The sequence below is a fragment of the Cetorhinus maximus genome, chromosome 6 (assembly GCF_964194155.1).
Source record: "Cetorhinus maximus chromosome 6, sCetMax3.hap1.1, whole genome shotgun sequence".
Lineage (NCBI taxonomy): Eukaryota > Metazoa > Chordata > Chondrichthyes > Lamniformes > Cetorhinidae > Cetorhinus > Cetorhinus maximus.
In genome coordinates, this window is record NC_135884.1 from 5,510,597 (window position 1) to 5,534,856 (window position 24,260).

Sequence of the window (24,260 nt, forward strand, 5' to 3'; positions counted from 1 at the left end):
TCGCCTGCCCCCCCGCCAACCTTAAGATTGGACGGGCAGCCATGTTAATTACTGAAATTGACATTTGAATGGCCTTAATAGGCCTTTGACAGTTCGGCGGGTGCGCAGCCGACTCTGGTGCGCGCCTGCCGAACTGAAGATCTGAATGACACGCGGTGATGTTGAGACGCACGCCCGATGTCACTGCGCGTCACTTTACACGACGGCGAGCGGGGCCCACCCCTGCACACCGACCCGAAGATTCTGGCCTTGGGAAAGATGTAGTGTAAAGGATTAATGTTAAGTATCTAAATAGATGGTCTACATCATCAATGATGTAAGATCACATGACAACAGAGTGTGCTGAGTGATAATTCTATGTGAAGCCTTGTGCTAAGCCTTGTACTGTACATAGTTAGTGGAATGTTCAATAAAGGGTTAAGTTTGCCAACAACATTGCCTCCAGCCACACCCGTAAATTCAGACCATGGGCAACCTCATTTAAGGTCAACAATGATAATGACAGAGAAACCACGCCCCCTTTTTACAGCACCAGCTGCCCTATTCTGTAAGTAAAGAGTTTAAATATCCCAAAGCTTCTTTGAAAAGCAACTGAGAGAAGATAAGTGGGTAAGATAGGCAAGTGAGGAGGTCAGGTGGATGACAGGGTAGGATGGGAAAGGGGGTAGGTTGGTAAGGGGGTAAGGCATGTGAGGTAAGTGGGTAAGGGGATAGGGAGAGTAAGGTATAGGTCAGTAAAGGTTAGGGTGGCTAAGATAATGGGTATGGGAGTAGGGTGGGTAGGCTGGTGAGATCAGTTCAGGTTGGGTGGAGGAGGAGTCGGGTGGTTGTGGGGGAGTCAGGGGATCGGGCCTGGTTAGGTCAGGCCCTGAGCGTGTTGGGGTCAGGGCGCGGGTGGTTGGGGGTTAGACAGGTCATATCAAGGAGGAGTGAATGGGTGTGGGGGGAAGAGTCAGGGGTGGCCAGAGCTGGTCGGGTCGGGTCAGGGGGTAAGTGGGGGAGTCAGGTGGTTGGGGCTAATCAGGTTGGGTTGGGGGTAGTCAGGCGGTCAAGGGGTAGTCGGGAGGTCAGGGCTGTCAGGTGGTGGGGTCTAAGTCAGGTCAGGTGGGGGAGTCGGGAGGTCAGGGAAGAGTAGGGGGTTTGAGAGGAGTCGGGGGTCGAGGGGGGAATCGGGGGGTCAGTGTATATGATTGGGGTATCGGTTGTATAGTTACCCGGGAGTTAGACTAGGAATTTTCTGTCTAACATTTCCTGGGTAACTAGTTTGGCAAGTAAGTCAGAACTGCCTGAAGTCTCTGACTCTAACCCAGAATTGGAGACTTTTTCAGAGGGTCCTAGGGAGCAGGGGAATTGCCTATTGGAAGTTCAAACTTCCTGGGGCAATTCCCATGAAGTCCTTGTGTTGGGACTTGTGAGGGGTCCCATAGCGTATCTTGGGGGCTGCATCCAGTCTCTGACTATCTGGGGACTGGAAGATGTGGGCTGATGTGTGCAGTGCCTTCCCGAATGAACCTTCTCCATTTTGGTGGCTCACAAGCCAGGGTCTTCCGTGAGTCGGAGGGGATGTTTGACCTCTTCAGGGATGCTTTGAGGACATCCCTGACGCATTTCCCTTTGCCCTCCTACCCTTCGGAGCAGAGCAGTTGCTTCGGGAATCTGGTGCCAGGCAAACGACATGTCCTGACCAGTTGAGCTGGTTTTGTGATTAGCGCCTCATTGCTGGGCAAGTTGGCTTGGGGGAGGAAGCCGGTGTTGGGCTGCCTTTCTTGCCACTGGATTTGGAGGATCCAAACCGCTGATGGTTCTTCTCCAGAGCGTCGAGGTTCCTGCTGTAGGTTGTCCAAGTCTCTGAAGCATATAGGAGTGCGGGGATCACTGCTGCCCCAGTGAACTATGACCTTAGTCTCAGGTTTGAGATCCTGCTCCTCAAATACCCTATTCCTCAGTCAACCAATGACTGAGCTGGTATATTGGAAATGATGATGATGAAGTCCATCATCTATGTCCGTCTTCATCAAGAGGAGGCTCCCAAGGTATGGAAAATGGTCCACATTTTCCAGGATCTTACTGTTGATCTTAATCTACTGGGGGGAGGGGGATGTGTTGCAGTAGGAGCTGGTGGGGAGGGGGACCTTAGTTTTCCGGGTGTTTGGTGAAAGGCCCATCAGAGAAGGGGTCGACAATAGCTTGGAGCTCGGTTTCTGAGTGATCGCACACCAGGTACCATTGACAGAGTGAGGCTGTATGACTGAGGTTGGAGTGGTTTTGGTTTTGGATTGAAGGCAGGATAGGCTGAACAGTTTCCTGCCTGTTCTGTAGATTATCTCCAGGCCTGTGGGCGATTTGTTGGAGGTGAGGAATCGCAGTGAAGAATTTCTTTTCCATTTTTTTCCCTGGCTGGAATGCTACATTTCAATTAGCCACTAGGCTGTTAAATAACACTGGTTTCAGCTGGCTTGCCTCCATATCTGTATCCAGGTCTGTCTCTCTCTCTCCCTCTCTCTCTCTCTCTGCTTCAGAAACAAAATACCATATTAGCAAAAGACAACAGTCAAATGCAAATGGGATCGATCCGGTTTCATTCTCTGCAACTGAGTAGGAATCTATATATAAAATAAAGGTCATCTCAATAGCCTTTGAGAGGATTGTGGACCAATGCAACCAGAAGCCGAGGGTGGGGTGACTTGCCAGAAGGGCCGAAGGGTCCTGGTCCCGAATTCAGAGTTTCCCTGTGTTCTGTGATTGTTTCGGGGTCCGTTACGTGTATTCATTTGAGGTCGGTGCTGGGTTCTGTTGCCATTTCAAACGTCCTCTCGGCGGCGCGGGTGGTACCGATGGACTGAAAGATGGGTCAGTGTACCAGAGGGCGCAACAACTCCGCAGAGAGTCACTATTATGGCCACAACAAGGCTCATTTGTCATAGGGCTTCAAGGAAACCACTTTGTTGGCGCGTTTTTTCTCTCTCTCCCTCTCTTAAGGACCATACGTGAGATGAACCGTTGTTGCTGCTGCTTTTTGGGGTCGCAGGAGTTGGGAAATCGTTTGACCCCTCAAGGTTTCCCTTACAGTGACCTGGCTCACTTAATCAACGCAGACGGGAAATATCTGTTTTGCAGATACTGGACCCCAGAGACAGAACCCAGGTTAGCTCCACCTTACTGTATACACATAGACGAGGCAAAGGTGTTTTTTTTTGGTTCTGGTCTGACTTACTGACTCTTTGATAATTTGGAGTGGGTTTGTCATGTCATGTGTTGTACAGGTGCAGTTAGGGTGAGGTGGTGGCATAGTGGCATTGTCACTGGACTAGTTATTCCAGGAGACCCAGGGTAATGCTCCAAGGACAAAAACAAAAAAATTGCTGGAAAAACTCCGCAGGTCTGCCAGCATCCGCAGAGAGGAAGACAGGGTTGAGGTTTGGAGTCGGTACCGGATGCTGTCAGACCTGCTGAGTTTTTGTTGCAGATTTCCAGCACCCGCAGTGCTTGAATTCCGCCACGGCAGATGGTGAAAATCGAATTCAATAAAAGCCTGATGACCCATGAAACCATTGCTGGTTGTCGTTTAAAAAAAAAAACCCATCTGGTTCCCTCATGTCCCTTTAGGGAAGGAAAGAGAGAGCTGAAAAGCATGAAATAAAGTTTTCAAAATCAGGAGGGGAAAAAAAATATGCAAGTACCACAAATCAAGTCACCTCAACTCAGTGAGTACTCAGCGCCTTTAAGGGTCAACCACATTGCTGTGGGTTTAAAGTCACGTGTAGGCCGGGGGCCGGTCACAGTCAGAGGTCCGTTTCCCGGCCACTCCTGGGCCTCCCAATCGTGCCCGCCCGCCAACCTAAAAATCCAGGCCCTGGAGCACAACATCATCCCCTTGTCCAATCAAGATCCAAAGCAAGACCTTGAAACAGTGGATCATTTTCCATAACTAGGAAGCCTCCTCTCAATGAAGTGTGGAGGTGATGGCACAGTGGTATCGTTAACCCAGAGACCCACGGTAACGCTCCGAGCACCCAGTTTCGAATCTCACCACGGCAGATGGTGAAATTTGAATTCAATAAAAAAAAAATCTGGAATGAAAAGTCTAAGGATGACCATGAAACGAATGCCCCTTTAGGGAAGGACATCTGCCACACCTGGACCTGGCCTACATGTGACTTCAGACCCAAAGCAATGTGGTTGACTCTCTAAAATGCCTGGAACCTACAGCACATGGGCTGCAGCGGTTCAGGAAGGCAGCTCACCACCACCTTCACCAGGGCAATTGGGGATGGGCAATAAATGCTGGCAGCGGAGCAACGCCTACATCCTGTAGATGAATTTTTTAAAAAAATAAACAGGGGGTGGGTTTAATGAAGCCGCCAGGAGCGGATATTGTGGCAGGTGGGGTGACTAAATTAGGTGGCAGCCGAACTCTCAGGTTCCCAAGGAAGGGATTAAGTCGGTGGCTTTTCAGCAGCAGGTCAGGACTTGCGGTGTCCGGCGATGGCAAATCACAGCTTCTCCACATTAATTCTGACCTTAAGTCAGTGGCAAATGAGAAACTCGTGCCACCTGATTTACGGCTGGTTCGAGGTGGTCCATTCGAGGTGAGTGGTTGCCTTTGTTGGACACTGAGAGAAAGGGGAGGGGGGGCAGGAGAATGTTCCCGGAGCCAGACTGTCAGTAGCGACAAGGGTGCAGCCAGGGTCGGTGGGGGGAGGGGGTCCCCGGAGGTGATTGGACTGCAGGAAGGGGGTTGGCGGAGTCCCAGAAGACAATACAAAATGATGAGGGGGGTGAATGATGGGGTTAGAAGATTTCAAGCTGCAAAGAAGGAGAAAGGCTTGGCTTCCAGACAACATCCTTCCAAATCTGCAACTTCTGTCCCCCAGTTGACCTGCCCCCGCTTGCCTGCACGGCCAGCACGCTTGCACTGGGGTCTCTTTTATAGCCCACCTGGGGAAGCACTGCAATCACCAATGGTGGGCTTGGCCGCCTCCCTGTTGCTTGTGCCCCACGTGGCTGCCGCCCGCCCTTTAAAAGCAACGTTATATTTCGTGTGTGCCAGCTCCCAGCGTGCGCGCGGAAGTGACGCACACTTCCCCTTCCGCCGCGTGGCCTCATCCCCTCATGGATTAATTTCCATCCACGGATATTGAAACTCACCGTGACTTCAAGGTGCCAGCTCAGCCTTCGGCCGACTGAGGAAAAGAGTGTTCCAGGGCGGGAATCTCAAATCCGGCACTAAGGTCATGGCTTACTGACCGCAGTGATCCCCATGAGACTTGGACAATCTACAGCAGGCACCTCAAGGCACTGGAGAAATGACACCAGTGCTGTCTCCACAGAATTCTTCAGATTCGTTGGCAGAATAGGTGGTCTAATGTCAGCATTCCCTCCCAAACTAACATTCCCAGCACCAAGGCGCTAATCACCGAAAATCAGCTTCAATGGGTGAGTCGTGTCCATATTACTGACACCAGGCTCCCAAATGAACTGAATTAAAAACAGAAAGTGCTGGAAAAACTCAGCAGGCCTGGAAAGAACGGCTCAACTCCGAACTTCATTGCAGCAAGGGACCCTGGGGAGGACAGGGGAAATGCTTTAGGGGCTCTCACAGAGCAGCCCTGAAGGAATACAATATACTCACCTCTTCATGGGAACCCCTGGTCCACAACCGCCCAAAATGGAGAAGGCGCATTCGGGAAGGCATCAAGCACCTCGAGAAACTTCAACAGGAGTCCGCCAAGGTCAAGTCCAGGCAGTGGAAGGAGTGCACAGCCAACCAAACAACTTGTCTACCTGACCCTTCACACACCACCAGCCCCACATCGGACTCACTAGCCATCTTAGAATGCACACAGCTGGAGTGCAAGCAAGTCATCCTCGATCCTAAGGGACTGCCTAAGAAGAAAGAGGTGAGGTACAGCTGGGTGTTATCAATATACATTGGAAAACTAATGCTGTGTTCCTCGGACGATGTCACCGAGGGGAAGCATGTGGATGAGAAATAGGACGGGAGCAAGGATAGATCCTTGGGGGACGCCAGAGGAAATGGTGTGGCATTGGGAAGAGAAGCCATTTTAAGTGATTCTCTAGTTATGACCAGGTAGATAAGGATGGAACAAGGCACAGAGAGCTGAACGGCAGTGGAGAAGGGATGATGTGGTCACCAATGTCAAAGGCTGCAGAGACGTCAAGAAGGAAGAGGAGGAAAGGTTTATATTTGTCACCGTCACATAGAATGTCATTTGTGACTTTGATAAGAGCTGTTTCGGTATTGTGGCAGGGCAGAAACCTGATTGGAGGGATTCAAACATTGAGTTCCAGGGAAATAGAGCCCGGATTTGGAAGGGTGACAATGTGCCCAAGGACCCTCGTGAGGAAACCTACCCACCGCACACTGACTTCTCATGCTGCTCATAGTACCACAGCCCAATCACTTGCCCATCAGCAATCAGCACTCATGCCTAACATTCAGATGCTTCAGCCCACTTTCACAAACCAGTGCTGACACCCTCACACTCACCTCTCTCAGTTTCCACAGCCTTCCAACTTTTCATTCAGGGAGCTGCCTAGACTGCTATTGGCCATGCCATGGCAGTGCAGTCTGAAGCCTGGCCCTCAAGGCCCAGAGCTGCTCCAGGACATCCTGCAAAACCATCAACAGGTTCCCCCCAATGGAAGTCAGCAACCTTCCAGCAGCCATTGAGGGAGCACTGCATAGGAGACTAGGACAGGTAAAGGCACCCAGAAGCAGGCACTAAGGGAATGCACAAGGGTGAATAGTTCAGTTTTGTGTGCATTATTGGAACCATTGTTAGATAAAGTTGTTATGGAATGGTTTTTTTGGTGGTGGCTTTTATTTAAGGACATTGAGCAAAAGGATGGGGTGATGGTCTGCAGCAGATAGATGGAAAGGTGGGAATTGTGCAGCAGTGGTGTTGTGGGGATGAGATTTCAGAGGAATTGGAGTTGGAGTATCTGTTCACAGCCTGCCCTTCCAGAGTGAAGGGGCCCCTGATGCTTTCTCCTCTTCATCTTCCTTCCAAGGTGCCCTCTAAAGGCCAATGGTGAGGGCTGTGCCCTCATGAGACTGAGGTTTTGGAGGATGCAGCAGACCACCGTGGATTTGAAGACACAGTCCAGCGTGTACGAAAGAGCTCTCGCCGAGCGAGCCAGGCAGAAATGTCGTTTGAAGACATCGTTGGTCTCCTCCATGATGTTCCAGTTGGCGGAATTTCTCTCATGATAGGCGCATTGGTTGGTTGGCTGAGGGGAGTCATAAGCCAGGCATAGAACAACTGAGCAGCCAATCTCTGGTTCATTGTGTTGGATCAAAGATGACAGATATAGCTGAATGGCACAGGACTGCTGCCCGGAGAGGACACATTCACCAACATGATTCTCTATGCATGGTCACATACCATAGACATATCCTTGTGGTTATGGTACATTTTCCTCTTAATATGTGGCACTCACAGGATCACGTATGTTACTTTCTCCCTTTCTTCGATGTCAACGTACCAATCATACACAAGGATTGGGTTCTTTATTTGAAGATAAGACTATAATGCAGAAGAAGTTAACTGGGAAACTATTATGCACAAATTTTACTCCTCGCCCTGCTGCTCGCAAAACAGACTTCAAGTCTTGGGACTAATACATCATAGCCTGTTGAGGGTAATGATTGACACTAGTATAAGATAAGCTGCCTTAAAGGTATATGCACATTGTATCACAGCATCCCCCCTTTTTCTAACTAAAAGTTTACCTTTAAGGAATCAAACTATTTACATGAAAACTAAAGGAAATAACATTGGGCAGAATTTTGCCCTTGATGGGCGGGCGGACCCGACTGACTTGGCGGTGGGTGGGCAGCCGATTGCCATCGGCGAAACGGGCCGCGCCATTATTTTGCGCGGGTGGGCCAATGAAGGCCCGCCCACTGGGTTAGCGGCTCCCGTGGAGAATGGGAAAATAGTCGCGGAGGCGGGCGTGCTCAGATCACCGGTTCCAATGGGGAACCTGCAGTCTGTATAGAGTGGCCAGGCAGCCTGTTTGAGGCAGTGCACCAATGGCCACTCAAAGAGAGAGAGAGAGAGGCTGCTCTCACAGGACAGGAACAGGAGCAGGAGGATGGGGGCAGGCTACATGAGAGGCCAGCGGAGGGCCAGTCTGCCCCTCGCTTCTCTGATGCCTGCCTTGCTGTCCTCCTCCAAGAGGTGTCCAGCCGGACCCAGCCGGACACATCCGGAGGATGGGAGGAGGAGGGTCCCCCATGTCACCAGGCAGGTGTGGGAGGAGGTGGGTAATGCTGTAAGTGCCCATGATGATGTGCAGCGCGCAGGAACGCAGTGCTCATTGCACTGCTCAACCACGTTACTCATCCCTGCGCCAAGGGGAAATGTTGCCTTCTGTCCACCCGTTCTATGCCCCTCCTAACGGTATGAAGCTCAATAATGTGACCTGTCAATCTCCTGTGATCCACGGCAAATGTCGCAAGTGTTTGTGATGTTTCCTCAGCACCGCAACTCTCCAGGCCAGCATGCATCCAGGTCAGGTACCTCTGCACTCTCCCCACTCCAATAGCACATAACATACCATGTGGCATTCCTGAGGCCATTTGACCAGCCTGTCTGGATGCGCATCTAATGTTTGGGCCTCCTCTTGACTCTTTTCCACCCCACCAATGTTCACCTCCTCAGGGTCTTGAAGGGTGAGCAACTTATGAGGCTGGGAGGAAAGGGATGGAAGGTTGAACTGACTGAACGCTAACTGATGCTCTGTCCTTGTTAATTTCAGCATCACCACCGCATGGCCGCGCCCAACGACACCGGAGCCCCCCCCCTCCACACCAGAGGGCCAAGATGTGCAACTTGCGGCACATCATTTCAGCCAGCCAGGCACCAGGGCAGACACAAACACCTCAGTGGGGAATTTACCATCGGCTAGTGTCCCGGGTCACAGTGGAGAGGGCACTTCACAATCACTGGAGGAGATGGCAGGGGCAGAGAGTGTCGATGGCGCCAGCAGCCGGAGGGCTGCAGGGGACCAGGCACATGCTAAGTCCGGCAGTGATGATGTGCCTCTGGAGATGTCAGCAATGCTGCAGCTGCAGGACAAGCAGCAGGGTGCACGGGAGCATCTGGCAGGGTTGCATGAGGGTGTGCTTCAGCTGGTCTCTGTGGTGGAGGAGTCCAGGCAGAGTGTAAGCGAAGGTATGAACCTCAGGACAGAGCTTCACAATTCCTCCACTGAGAGATCAGCGACTCTCATGGAGAGGGGTTTTGATCAGATTGAGATTCTTCTGATTGGGTAACGCTTTGACCTGCAATCCCTCACAGCGCTAATGGCCACGAGTGGTCATTCCCAATGTGGGAGATGTTCTGGGCACCAAGTGTCAGCGCTCGGTGCCCATGCATCTTTGGTGAGCAGGGAGGTCCAATGTGATCTCACGTCGGCGCAGCAGCTGCCTGTCGTCGCTGCGAGCTCCTCTCAGGGCGCTCCGGATGAGGGCAGCAGCTCCTCCACCCCTCTGCCAGTCAACGTTGCATCTGTTGAGGCTGCGACAACTGGGGAGGTGCTAGTTCTGGAACTGGCCACTACCTCCCAGGCGGGGCCAGCATAGGCTCCACGGGCCAGAGGATGCCCGCCAAGGTCATCGAGGCCAACAGGACAGAGTCAGCAGGCTGTCTCACAAGCCACTCTGAGCGATGAGGTGGCACCTAGACATAGCACCCACAAACAAAAGCATAAGGCACGTTAGGCACTCCATGGGTATGTCACTGGTGATTTTGTGTTTGCCTTAGATTAGGGAACAAATACTTATGTTTGTCATAGAGATGTTTCTGTTTTATGTTGGACAGAATAAAGTCCACTTTTCTGACCATGGCTGAGGGTGTTTGCTTTGTGCTGTATTTGTATGTTACACAGACATCTCATGAGTATTTGAGTGGACATTGATGTTTCTGTACTAAGCCCTTAGTTGCAGCTGATGAGGTGGAAGATGTAACACCTAAGTGCCACGTGTGGAAGTGCCAGGCAATGCTGGTCCTGCTGATCCATGTGTGTGGAGCTAGCTGAAGGTTCATTGGATTAAATTGTCACGGATGTCCCTGCCTCCTTGGTGTAGTAGCAGGTCAGCGTGCTGCCCCTCATCATCACCCTGTGCTTCCTCATCCTCTGAGCCACTACTGGATTCATCATGTGCAGCCTCATCCACTCTGTCAAGGTCTGCATCCCCCCCTTCCCAGTGCACGATTGTGCAGAGCGCAGCATGCTACCACTATCACAGAGACGCGATCTGGGGGGTACTGGAGTGCGCCCCCTGAGCGGTCCAGACATCGGAAGCGCATCTTGGGAAGACCGATGGCTCTCTCCACCACAGCCTTTGTGGTGCCGCGGCTCCTATTGTACCCCTGCTCAGCTTCTGTTCTTGGATGGCGGAGAGGTGTCATGAGCCACCTTCTGAGGGGATAACCCTTGTCACCCAGCAGCCAACCATCCAGCCGGGCTGGAGCACTGAAGAGCCCCGGCACCTGGGACTGTCTGAGGATGTAGGCGTTGTGGGAGCTGCCTGGGTACCTTGCACACACACTATCTGCACGTTCATGGAGTGGAAGCCCTTCCTGTTGACGAAGGCACCGGGCTCACCTGCTGGCGCCTTGATGGCCACATCTGTACAGTCTATAGCACCCTGGACACGGGGGAAGCCAGCAATGGCCGCGAAGCCTCTGGCTGACTGTGCTTGACACAAGTGCGGACAGCTGATTGGGAGACACCGCACAGATCATCCACCGAGCCCTGGAAGGAGCCAGAGGCATAGAAGTGGAGGGCAACTGTGAGCTTCAAAGCCACTGGCATGGGGTGTCGTCCCACACAGTTAGGGGAGATCTCAGGGCCAATCATCTGACAGATATAGTTGACTGTCTCCCTTGAGAGATGGAGCCTCCTTCGGCACTGCACCTCAGTCATATTGAGGTAGCTGTTTCGCCGCCTGTATACCCTGGCAGCAGGATAGTGGCGTCTTCTGCAGCCCCTTGCACCATGGACAACATCTTGGCCCTGCGCCCCTTGTGCCTGCGCCTGGCTGCCCAAAGGTGGCTCCCCTGGAGGCTGATTGTCCACTCCTGGCCTCCTCCTTATTCTATCCCTCACTTCCTCCTCAGAGGAGCTGCCTCCAGTGGAGATGTCAGAACCCATACCCAGGCTAAATGGAGGCCTCCGGAAAGCTGCAGGCCCGATATAGATAACTGTCTGCAGGCTGGTTTCAAAGTACACAAAAAGCTCTTGGAAATTGATGTGAACTGCTAACAATCACACAGGCAAGTTTAAAACACTTTCTGCATTAAATACTTCATGAAAGACATGAAGCTGAGCCCACATATCCCACCAGTGCATGAGTTTTAATAAAACATCGCCTACCCGCCTGCCCATTGGGCCCGTGCGCTGAGCCGAAATTCGCAAGGGCCTCTCAAAATCGTCGACAATTGGCAAGTTAAGGCCTTAACGAGGCCTTTAATTAATGGCGGGCGCACGTCCCACTGCATAGCGCGCCCGCTGACCGAAATATCGTAATGCCGCGCACTGACATCAGGACGCTCGCGCGACATTTTAAGCGCTAACATGCGGGCACCGCCACCCATGCGCCAGCCAGAAGATTCTGCCCATTGTATCTGAATCTACTTTAGCACAAATTTGCAAGCCCCTGCTACACACTGGCAGCTTTGCTTGTTCACCCAGCTTGAGTTATGGTGCAAGAACAGAAAATGCTGAGAAAACTCAGCAGGTCTGATAGCATCTGTGGAGAGAAAAACAGACTTAGCATTTCGAGTCCGTGTGACATTTCTTCAGAGCTAAAGAGAAGTAAAAATGTGATGAAATTTATACTGTTTAAGGGGGGTGGTGGAGCAAGTGAAGCTGGATAGAAGACCAGCGATAGGTGGGGGCAAAGGAGAAATTGACGAAGATGTCATGAACAAAAGGACAAAGGGGGCGTTAATGGTAGTGGTAAGGGCTAAAGGAGATGCTGATAGTAGCATTAAGGTCAGAGAGCAGAGTGCGATAATAGCAGGACAAGGGCAAGCGCTCTGAACAACATGAACAGATGGTCCTTGTGGGGGTGGGGTGGGGGGAGGGGACGGTGGTGATGAAAAAAGATTGAAAATAGGATAAAAGGTGGGGATAAAACAATGAATAAATGAATAAAAATGAAATAAATAAAAATATGTGGTTTAAAAAATAAAAATTAAGAAATAAAAATGAATATTACCAGTTATGGTGATCTTTGCTGGAGGCTGCTGTCCACTTTCAGAATGCTGGTTAGGTGTGCTCTGTGTTGCATTTCAGACCATGTTCTAGTCGCCGTTGGGTTGCTCGATGTTTCTGATTGGAGTATTCTTCTGATTTGGCACCTGTTTCGTCGCACTGTCATGCCATTTGGTGTTTGTATTAGGTACAGTTTTGGTTCTGAGCGTACGCTGACGATTTCTGCTGGACTCCAGGTGCCAGCAGATGGGTGTTGTTCTCAAACTTTCAGTCTGATGCTCAGGCTGGGTAATTCGTTTACCTGCTTGCCAATCATGGGCTTCTTTCACCTCCCTCTGTTCTTCAAGTGTGCATCTCGTACTCCTGGAGTTTTGACACATGATGACTGGGGAGATTAGTCCGCCCCTTTCTGCTGAATAGTAATTACGCATTGGTTCTGCAGTGCAATGTTTGCAAGTCCAGAATGGATATACAGGGTTGGTTCAAACAGTGTCATGTAAGTCTGTTGGCTGATGGAGAGTTAGGCGATCTCCTCTCGGTGTAAGCACAGGATTTCCGATGGTGCTTCTTGTGGTCGGTGGTCCTCATCATTGGCTTGGTGATACCATGAATGGTGACCAAGGACATGTCTTTGCACACCAGTAGGCTGTAGTATCCACTACATAAAACATCTGGAGTGACCGGGGTGAGTTTTTGTGGTGTTGCTTGAGTGTAATGGATCCCAGGGATGGAATCTCCGAGCCATTGTATGCGATGAGTTTGGCAGTGGTTGGTCAAATCATCACTTGCCACTTCTGTGGGTACATACATTTTGGTGTGTAAAGCAGCAGGATGTTTGCACCTGCACTTGTATCCAGTTTTGCATATAGGTTATGACCCTTCATCTGTCAGCATATAATCAGGACAGTGGCAAAGGTTTCTGTTGGTACCACTGTGCCAGTATATTCCTTGATGTTCATCGTGCGGAATGCATGCTCATTTTTTGTGTCGATGGTCTGGTCATCCTCCGCATCTGACCATATAGTTTGGCTGGACAATTCATGAGTCTTTTCCTAATGCTGTTTGGTTTGTGCTGTTGGTTGTTTAGAATGCTGTACCTATCTGGCCTCTGGTTGTGGCTTCTCATGATGTTGAACCACTTTTGTTGGCTTTTGCTTTCTACAGTGTTCTCTGGTATCCTTGCCTTGCAAATATCTTTGAAAGCTGGGTAATTTCTGGATGTGTGTATGAGGCTGCACAGCATTCATTGCTTACTAGGCTTGCCTGTTTGGCTATCATGCCAATGATGGACGTATACATATCCTGTAGACTCTGTCTCCCCATTAGTGTGGCTTTGTACTTGCATCCACTTTGTATTAGTGCTTCCTCAGAGTAACCTTTGGGTTGGTCCAAGAGGTCTTAATGGAATGCTTCCATTGGACTAGTGACTACCTTTTTTTTAAAAATTCAGTCATGCAACATGGGAGTTGCCAACTAAGCCAGCCTTTATTGCCCATCCCTAATTGCCCTTGTTCAGAGGGCAGTTAAGAGTCAATCACATTGGCGTGGGTCTGGAGTCACATATAGGCCAGACCAGGTAAGGACAGCAGATTTCCTTCCCTAAAGGACATGAGCAAACCAAATGGGTTTTTACGACAATCGGCAATGCTTTTGTGGTCATCATCAGACTTTTTTAATTCCAAATTTTTATTGATTTCAAATTTCACCACCTGCCCTGCTAGGATTCGAACCTGGGTCCCCAGAACATTAACCTCTGCAGCTGCAAAGTTGCAATCACATCTCTTGTCTCTGCGTCTACTTATGAGTTCAATGAAGAGTGCAGGAAGGCGTGTCAGGAGCAGCACCGGGCATACCTAAAAATTAGGTGTCAACCTGCTATTATGACACAGCTGATGGTAAAGGCTGAGTTGTTCAAATTCCAGAGGGAAATTTGAAACAACTGTCATAATCCATTTTGGCAATTTGTAATTCTGAGATCCAGGCTTTGGATTCAATAGGAATAAGACCACCGGGTCGCGTGGTTTCTTTATAAATCTAAATTAAACATTTATTAATTTAATAACAAATCAAACACACACACATGGCTACAAATTACTATTATAAAAACTTTTGAACAAATCCCCAAATTAATCACCCCTAGGTAAATCTCCACTAAGGCAACAGTAACCCATAGACTTTAAAGAGACACCAGGTAAAGTACATTTGACCCTATGAATTCCAAATGAGGTTCCTTTGCAAGTTGGTCGGAGGCATACAGGCTGCTTAGGTCTTAAATGCCTCTACCTTACACACACACACAAACTCCTTTCTTTATGTACCTAGCTTTCCCTTTGAATGTAAATTTTCCATGGTATCACTAGGTCTTTTGAACTTCAGCTCTTCTAACAATAAAACCCCCTTTCATAGCACCAACTTTATTAGGAAACTGCAAAAATAAACACATTGTTTGGCTTCTTCTAGCTTGGTGCAAGATTTTACCTGCAGTCTCGAATGGTTTACTCCACAAATGCAAATGAACACTTTATCTTATCAAGAAAGACCCAAACCTCCCTGTCGCTTGCCATCTTAACACTCCACCCTGCTCTCTTGCCCACATGTCTGTCCTTGGCTTGCTGCATTGTTCCAGTGAAACCCAACGCAAACTGGAGGAACAGCACCTCATCTTCCGACTAGGCACTTTACAGCCTTCCGGGCTGAATATTGAATTCAACAACTTTAGATCTTAAACTCCCCCTCCCCCCATCCCCTTCCCGTTTCTTCCCCCTCCCTTTTTTTTCAATAATTTATATAGATTCTTCTTTTCCCAACTATTTCCATTATTTTTAAATCTACAACTAATACCTTGTTAGTCTTTCCACCCCACCCCCACTAGAGCTGTACCTTGAGTATCCTGCCATCCATTCTTAATTAGCACTTTTCTTAGATAATATCACCACCTTCAATACCTCTTTGATCCTTTTGTCTGTGACATCTTTTGATTATCTGCTCCTATCACTGCTTGCTTGTCCCACAACCACCCCACCCTCAACTTCTCTCTCCCCCCGCCCCCCACCTTAAACCAGCTTATATTTCACCTCTCTCCTAACTATACTTCAGTTCTGTTGAAGGGTCGTGTGGACCCGAAACGTCAGCTCTTTTCTTCTCCACCGATGCTGCCAGACCTGCTGAGTTTTTCCAGGTAATTCTGACTTTATCTTACTGTTCACCCGATTAACATCTCAAAACTACTATACATCAAAGCACCCAGACTAGCTGGCTTTATTCCAATTAAGACACACACAGACGTACACCTAGACACACTAGAATTCTAATTTAAAAATAATTTCCAATAACATTATACACATCAATATCTTTTCATCACATCTCCCTCCTTATCGAAAAATGAACCTTCATAATTTTAAAAGACGGCTTCATTTTGAAGAACCCATCTTACACCATCTCCTATACTTATTACACTATTACATTACCAGATGCATGCATTAACATAGCAATATGTATACGCAAGTCCTCGGTATCAGCAGAAATCATTCCAGTTCAGTGTCCAGGTTTTAAAATATCTAATTTTCCTTTTAAGCTTCAAACTCTTAATTACGCATCTGCAATCACATTCTCTCATCCAGCGACATGTATTATCTGTAAATTGAATGGTTGCAGTAATAAACTCCATCTTAATAGCCTTGCAGTTTTGTCTCGAAATTTGCCCACAATATTAAAAGTATTGCAGTCTGTATAAACAATTGTTTCTGACGAATTGTTTGCCACGTCGATGTCAAAATGCTGCAGCGCTAAACACCAAACCCAATGTCTCCTTTTCAATCATTGAATATCTTCTCTGTTGTGCATTCTACTTCCGTGAAAAATATCCTATCAGTTTTTCAATTCCAGCATCATCTTATTGTAACAGTACGGCCCCAATTCCTATACCCCTTGTGTCAACGGCCAACTTAAGTGGCTTGGCGTAATTGGGTACTGCCAAAACTGGTGTCGTAGTTAATCCATTTTTCAAACTATGAAATGCCTTCTGACACTCCAGTGTCCATTGAAACTTCCTGTTCTTTTTTAATAGTTCAGTCAGTGGAGCAACCAGGCTGCTAACATTTGGTACAAATTTCCGGTAAAACCCACTCATGCCCAGAAATCTCAAAACTTCTCGTTTTGTTGTAGGCACTGGGAAATCCACGGTAGCTTTGACTTTCACATCTCTTGGAGCCACCTTACCATGTCCAATGGTGTGGCCTAGATACGTAACTTGTGCTTTTTCAAATTCACTTTTAGCCAAGTTCATCACCAAATTAGCTTCTTGTAATTGAGAAAATAATTCCTTCAGATGCTGAAAATGCTCATCCCACATCTGACTGAAAACTATCAGATCATCAAGAGAAACAGTACAATTGCTTAGACATTGTCACATGAGATGGGACATGTTCATAAATTACACTAAAGCTTTATTAAACTTTTTAAATCCCTACATGAAACCTCATCCTGCCGGGGGATGAGGTTTCATGTTTTTTCTATTGCCCACCGGGGCTCCTGGCCCTCCCGCCAACCTTTAAGGTTGAGCAGGCAGGTCCTTTAATTGTTTCAATGATCCTGTCAATGGCCTCAATTGGCCATTGACAGGTCGGCGGGCCTGCAGCTGATTTTGCTGAGCCCCCGCCTTCCTGAAAATTTAAATGGGGCGGGCCACCGCACATCATTTTACGCATTGGCAAGCGGGCCCCGCCCCCTGCTCACCGACGGCAAAATTCAGCCCTGTGAGTTTTAGCATTCTTATCTGCCTTCCCTTTCATCATTTGCTGTGATATCTTTAAATGGCAACTAGCCAACTCACAATCTCTGTCCAATCTCGCTGAACCTTGATACATAATCCAGGAGAGTAGTGTCTGGATTTTGACCCGCCAATTTCTCATAAATCAATTTCAGTGGTCCCCTTACTTCATGACCATAAAGTAGTTCAAAAGGACTAAAATGAGTCGATGCATTAGGAGCGTCTCTAACAGCAAATAACATGAATGGAATTCCCCCCCATACCAATCCTGTAGATAATCCTGACAGTATGCTCTCATCATAGTTTGTAAAGTTTGATGCTACCTTTCCAAAGCCCCTTGTGACTCCAGGTGATAAGCTGTTGACTAAATTGTTTTATTCCCAAACTGTTCATTACTTCCTTAAACAGTTGTGACATAAAATTTGAACCCTGATCTGATTGTATTTCCTTAGGTAAACTATATCTTGTAAAAAATTGAGTTAACTCTTCCACAATCTTCTTAGTTGTAATATTTCTTAAAGGTATTGCTTCAGGAAACCTGGTAGACACATCAATTATTGTCAGTAAGTACTGATTTTTAGTCTTAGGGAGGGGTGCTACACAATCACTCATGACCTTAATAAAAGGTTCTTCAAATTCTGGCATTGGAATTAAAGGCGCTGGCTTAATCACTGCTTGTGGTTTCCCTGTTACCTGACATGTGTGACAGGTTCTATAGAATTTGAACATATCCCTATGTAATCCTGATCAAAAAAATACCTCTATCTTTTCCTGTGTTTTCCTAATCCCTATATGTACCCCCCCACCCCGCCAACTGGGATTTCATGTGCAATCCTCAGAATCTCAATTCTATACCCTAATGGGATAACAATCTGATGTACCTCCCTCCAGCTTTCATTTGCTGAAACATGATCCAGCCTCTATTTTCTCATTAAAATATTGCCCTTAAGGTATTAGCATACTGGATTATATTTTGCTTCTGTTTCTGAGTAAGCTTTCTGATATAACTGTTTTGATTGCAAATCCTCCTGCTGCAACCTAATTAACTGCCTTGAGTTAAACACTTCAGCTGAGTTGTCCTCTCCTGTCTCTTCCTGAGCAATGTTAGCAAATGCAGTGCCTGCTAATTGGATTTCAACATCATCTTCCTGCCTTTGAACTATCTTCCCTCCTTGTTGATCTAGTTCATCCTGGTGAGCTTTTGATCTCATTATCACACAATCAGGAAACAATCTTGGATGCTCCTTCTGTAACACCTCTGTTTAAAACACATCTACAGGCTGTTCAACTACCATAGGCATCACCCACATTCATGATCCAGTTATATCATTATCCAGAATAAATTGAACCCTTGCAATGGGCAATTTTTCTACCACTCCAACTATAACTTCACCTGCCTTCCATTTGCTCTTTAAATTTACCTTCCACAGTGGAATAGATTTAGCATTTCCATGAACTCCGCTTATTATTACGTTCTCCTGCAATACTCCCTTTGAACAACAAATATCACTATCCCACAACATTAAGGATTGACTAGCCTCTGTGTCTCTTAACATTTTAACATCTTTACCTACTTCACCCTGTACACATGGAAAGACTTTCCCTTCACACACAAAAAGTCTTTAAACATTTCTGCAACTTGCCCCTCAGAATTCTCTTGGGTAAATAGTGAACACATTCCCACTTCTGTACCTATCACTGACTCTTCTTGTTTTACCTGTACACAAACCACTGGTTTCTCCTGTGCCTGAACCTCAGAACGCACAGTACTTTTATTTCCAGAACTTTTCTGCACCCCAATAATTCCAACAGATTTTCCCTGCAACTTCCAACACACTGACTTCGTGTGCCCCACATTTATTACAATGAAAACATCTCACTTGCAGCACCTTCCTTTTTTATTCTGAGAAAAAACTTCCTGGGAATTTCTAGCTACCCCTTCTCTTCCCTGACTACCCACCTTCCTTTCACCTTCCCGCTTTCTACCCTTTTTGGATTTAAAAGGGTGACGAAGAAAGGTTTAGCTCTATGGACTGACTCATAGGAGAGAGTTTTCTCCCTGTCGGGGGGTTAGTGCGGATCAGCGCCCCCAATCGGCTGGGCGCCGCCATTTTACGTGGGCGGGCCAATTAAGGCCCACCCAGCGTGACGCGCGCCCGGAAGCGCTGAGCGCTCCCTGTGCGGGCGGCGGGGGGAAGGGTTGGTTGCGTGAGTCGGGGAGTGCTTTCTTTTGCGCCTGCACATGGAAGGGTGCAGAAATCTCCCTGAGGCACAGAGCTGCCTCAAGGAGATTAGTTGAAGTCCTGAAAATTTTAATAAAGGGAAAGGAAAAAAAAAATTAAGACATGTCCCCTTCATGCGACAGTGTCACATGAGCTGGAACATGTCTATGAATGTTATTAAAAAATGTTAATAAAACTTTAAATACCTTCATGAAACCTCATCCCGCCCATGGATGTGGTTCCATGACAAATGTGAAAGCTGCCTGGGCTCTTAAGATTGGACGGGCAACTCCGTTAAGTGTTTTAATTGATATTTAAATGGCCTCAATAGGCCTTTGACAGTTCGGCGAGCGCACAGCCAACTCGACTGCGCGCCTGCCAAACTGAAAATCTGAATGACACGCAGTGGCGTCGGGACACACGCCCGACGTCACCGTGCGTCACTTTACGCGTTGGTGAGCAGGCCCCGCCTCCACTCACCAACCCAAAAATTCAGGCCATAATCATTAGCTGTCTTTGCTGTTTGCCTTCCGGAATCAATCCTCTGTTTCCCCACATGAGTTCTCACTACCGAAGGGATTGAGTTCTTAAATTCTTCCAAAAGAATTACTTCTCTAAGAGCCGCATATGTTGATTTTATTTTTAATGCCCGTAACCACCAGTCAAAATTACGTTGTTTTACTCTCTCAAAGTCAAAATAAGTTTACCCAGGCTGTTTTCTCATACTTCTAAATTTCTGCCTGTATGCTTCAGTACGCAGCTCACATGCTCACATAAGAATAGCCTTTTTTACCACATCATAATTCAGCAATACCCCTTCAGATAGCAAAGCATGTACCTCACACGCTCTACCCACCAACCTGGACTGTAACAATAATGTCCAGATTTCCTGTGGCCATTTCATCTGTTTTTCTATCTTCTCAAATGAAATAAAGGATGCTTCAGTATCCTTTTCCTCAAACTTTGAAAGAGCTTATACAAATTTAAACATCTCCCCACTGGGTTCAACTCTGGAGATAAGTCCTTCCTCACCTCCTAGCATCTCTTTTTTAATTGCCAACATTTTCAGTTGGAATTCTCTCTTTTTTTTCTCTTTCCTCCCTCTCTACCTTCACAATTTCTAATTCCCTTTCCTGTTTTCTTTCTCTTTCCTGCCTTTCTGCCTGTTCCCTTTTGAATAACCTGTCTCTTTCCTTTTCTTCCAATTCAATTGTTTTGAACTGAACATTTGCAACTGAAATTGAGCCCATTCGAATGAACCACCCCTTGGAGAATTCTGTCTCTCAGGTATTCCTTCCAATTTCAAATGCTGTGCTATCATTTCAATTATGTCTGATTTTCCCAGCCCCCGCAGGTAACCCCAATTGTAATTTATCTGCCGCTCTGTTAATTTACTCTTGCATACTTTTTGTAACCCAATCAGAGTTATATCTTCTACTTTCAAAAAAGATTTAGCCATGGATACAGCCATGTTTGCAGTCTCACCACTCCAAAAAGCACCTCACACCCACTCCTGAATTCAAAGCGCTTTCGTGCTTGTAGCCTTAAGATTCACCAATTCCAAGCCAATCAAGGAACTATAAATATATCCCACCAAGAGCGCCCAATTATTATGACACAGCCAATCCCAGAGGGAAACTTGAAACAACTGTCATAATCCATTTTTGTAATTTTGAGATACAGATTTTGAATTCAGTAGGAATAAGACCACTGAGTCTCATGGTTTTTATATAAAACTAAATTAAATATTTATTAATTTAACAACAAACTAAACACATACACATGGCTACAAATTACTTCTATAATAACTTTTTAACAAATCCCCAAATTAATAACCCAGGTAAATCTCCACTAAGGCAACAGTGACCTATAGGCTTTAAATAGGCAACAAGCAAAGCACGTTTAACCTTACAAATTCCTTTGCAAGTTGGTTGGAGGCATACAGGCTAGTTAGGTCTTAAATGCCTCTACCTTACACACACAAACTCTTGTCTTTATATACTTAGCTTTCCCTTTGAATGTAAATTTTCCATTGTATCACTAGGGGCAGAATTTCACCCATGTTGAGCAGGGTCAGCAGGGGTGGTCGGGAAGCCGACCACTGCCCACGTTCGGGGCTGGAAGGCAATTTCACGCTGGGCCAATCAAGGCCCGCCCAGCGTGAAATGCGAGGGGCAGCGCTTAGCGCTTCCTGTGCGGGAGGGTGGTGGGGGGGGAGTGCTTCCTGGACAGGCGGGACCATCAGGCATGCGCGCGAGTGTGTGTTTCATAATCTCCCCGAGGCACAGAGCTGCCTCAGGGAGATGAAGTGTTATAAAACAAAAGAAAATAAAATTGTCATGAAACATGTCCCCTCATGTGACTCTGTTTTTAATTAAGTTTTAAAATTTTAGTTTAATTTTTATTTGCTTTAGGAAACCTCACCCTGTGCGTGGATGAGGTTTCCTAAAAAATGCAAAGGCCGCTCTGCCTTTTCGCCTGCCCGCCAACCGCAGGGTTGGACGGACAGCAAAAAATTCAAGTTAATTGATCATTTAATGGCCTTAGCAGGCCTTTTCATTGTCGGCCGAAGTTGGCAGTGCGCCCGCCAAATGAAATATCACGTGACTGTGCGTCGACGTCGGGACACTCACCCAATGTCAACGCACATCGTTTTATGCTTGAGCAGGTCGGGCACATGCCCGCCCACCGAGCTAAAAATTTTACCCAGGTCCTTTGAACTTCAGCTCTTCTAACAATAAAACCCCTTTCATATCACCAACTTTATTAGTAAACTGAAAAAACAAACACATTGTTTGGCTTTTTCCAGCAAAGTGCAAGATTTTACCCGCGGTCTTGAATGGTTTATTCAACAAATGCAAATGAACGCTTTACCTTACTGTTCACCCAATTAACATCTCAAAACTACCATTCATCAAAGCACCCAGACTAGCTAGCTTTAATCCAATTAAGACACACACAGACCGTACACCCAGACACAGACCCCAACCAGAATTCTATTTTTGAAAATAATTTCCAATAACATTATACACATTAGTATCTCTTCATCACACTGGGGAAGCTGTAACACAGGACTACTTATGTGCCAAACAGTTAAAACAGCAACCGATAGGCAGAGCTAAGTGATTCCACAACCAGCGGATCAGATCTAAGCTCTGCAGTCCTGCCACATCCAGTCGTGAATGGTGGTGGACAATTAAACAACTCACCCGGAGGAGGAGGCACCACAGATATCCCCATCCTCAATGCTAAAGGAGCCCAGCCCATCAGTGCAAAAGACAAAGCTGAAGCATTTGCAAAAACCTTCAGCCAGAAGTGCCGAGTGGATGATCCATCTCGGCCTCCTCCGGAGGTCCCCAGCGTTACAGGTGCCAGTCTGCAGCCAATTCGATTCACTCCGCGTGATATCAGGAAATGACTGAAGGCACTGGGTACTGCAAAGACTATGGACCCTCTGCACAGAGCTTCCGCTCTCTGCTGCCTATGCTCCATTTTCATATCACGCGGCATCCAAGTGGAACTGCAGCCATCGACCTCGTCGCTGAAAGCAGGCTTTCTCCTCCCAGGTCTCCCAACTCCCCACCTTTTCCAAACCCCTGCAGTTACACAGCACCTCCACTACCTCAGCAGCGGCAAAAGAGAGCCAAACGCACCTCACCTGAAAGTTGAATGGTGATCCTTTCCAGTGGCCCTGCTTGGCGGGAGTACCTCTGGTGTAACTGAACACACTCAGAGCGTTAAAGGAGTACATTAACAGGACCTGTGAGGGCAAATTGGGCACTTTTATTCACAAAAATATACTTTATTCATAAAATTTGTAAAAAATATATTGCAAATTGAATGTTATAGAAAGTGCGATAAAATTCAATTTTCTCCATACTGCATGTTCCAGTCTGAGGTGCCTCAAAACAATTGCAATACTCTCGATATTGACAATAAAAAATTCAATGTCAGGCGTAGAGCCCAGGGGCGCAACATTTCAAATTGAATTTTGCAGAAAGTACGATAAAATTCAACTTTTCCCCAACACAGCAGGTTGCACTCCGAGGTGCCTCAATACGTTCTCAATATTCTTGATATTCGCACTATACACATCCCATGTCAGCCGGTGGGGTGGTGGTTCATTAAACCTGCTTTAGATGCCGGTTGTCATCATGATTTGTCCACTCGTCATGCTTCTAGCACCCACACGCCACGGCACGGTAACAGCTTATGGTCATGGTAAGCTGAGCTCGGACCATCCAGTCACGGCCTCCTGCACAAGAACCCACTGCAATCAGCCCCGTCCGACATTTTTGACTTTTCGGGCTTCCGTAGTTACGGAGACAAATTTTGCTCTTTGCTCTTACAGACCACCTGCTTTTAATTAATAACGGGTTAGATACACAAAACTGCCCGGCCATTCGTGGACGCGAGTTTTCAAATTACTGCTTACTCAGGAATTTCTTGGAATGATTTTAAAGCTGAGTTTGCATGCGTTTTTCTTTTTTGCAAATTTTTGGAATGATCTTATTCTTTCCCCGTCTGTGCAAGCTGAGAATGTCTGACGGGCAAATCTTGTTTATCTGATTAAAACTGAGAGGAATTGAACATAAATCTCGTTGCATTCCAAGTGGAACACGTTAGGGTAATCAGTAAGATGGTTACCAGTCAGATGTTTAAGAAGAAAGACTTGCATTTACCTAGCGCCATTCATGTCCACCGGTCGCCGCAAAGCGCTTTACAGCCAACAAAATACTTTTAAAGTTTAGTCACCATTGTCGGAAACTTGACAACCAATTGAGGCACAGCAAGCTCCCACAAACAGAAACGTGATAATGACCAGATAATCCGTTTGTTGTAATGCTGATTGAGGGATAAATAATTGGACAGGACACTGGGGAGAACTCCTCTGCTCTCCTTTGAAATAGCACCATGGGTTTTGTTACATCTGCCTGGGAGAGAGATGTTTTAATGTCTCATCTGAAAGATGGCACCTCCAACACTGCAGCACTCCCTTGGTTAGTGCACTGGAGTGG

At 47.2% G+C, this 24,260-nt stretch overlaps 1 protein-coding gene across 1 annotated transcript in view; it reads left to right on the plus strand.

The window, feature by feature from the left end:
- Positions 1-3,027: 3,027 nt before the first annotated feature.
- LOC144681495 (monoglyceride lipase-like) overlaps positions 3,028-24,260 on the plus strand; it is an 83,429-nt gene continuing 62,196 nt past the window's right edge. The window contains exon 1 of the mRNA XM_078543120.1: positions 3,028-3,144. The gene's annotated coding sequence lies outside the window, so the exon portion shown is untranslated. The remainder of the gene's footprint in view (positions 3,145-24,260) is intronic.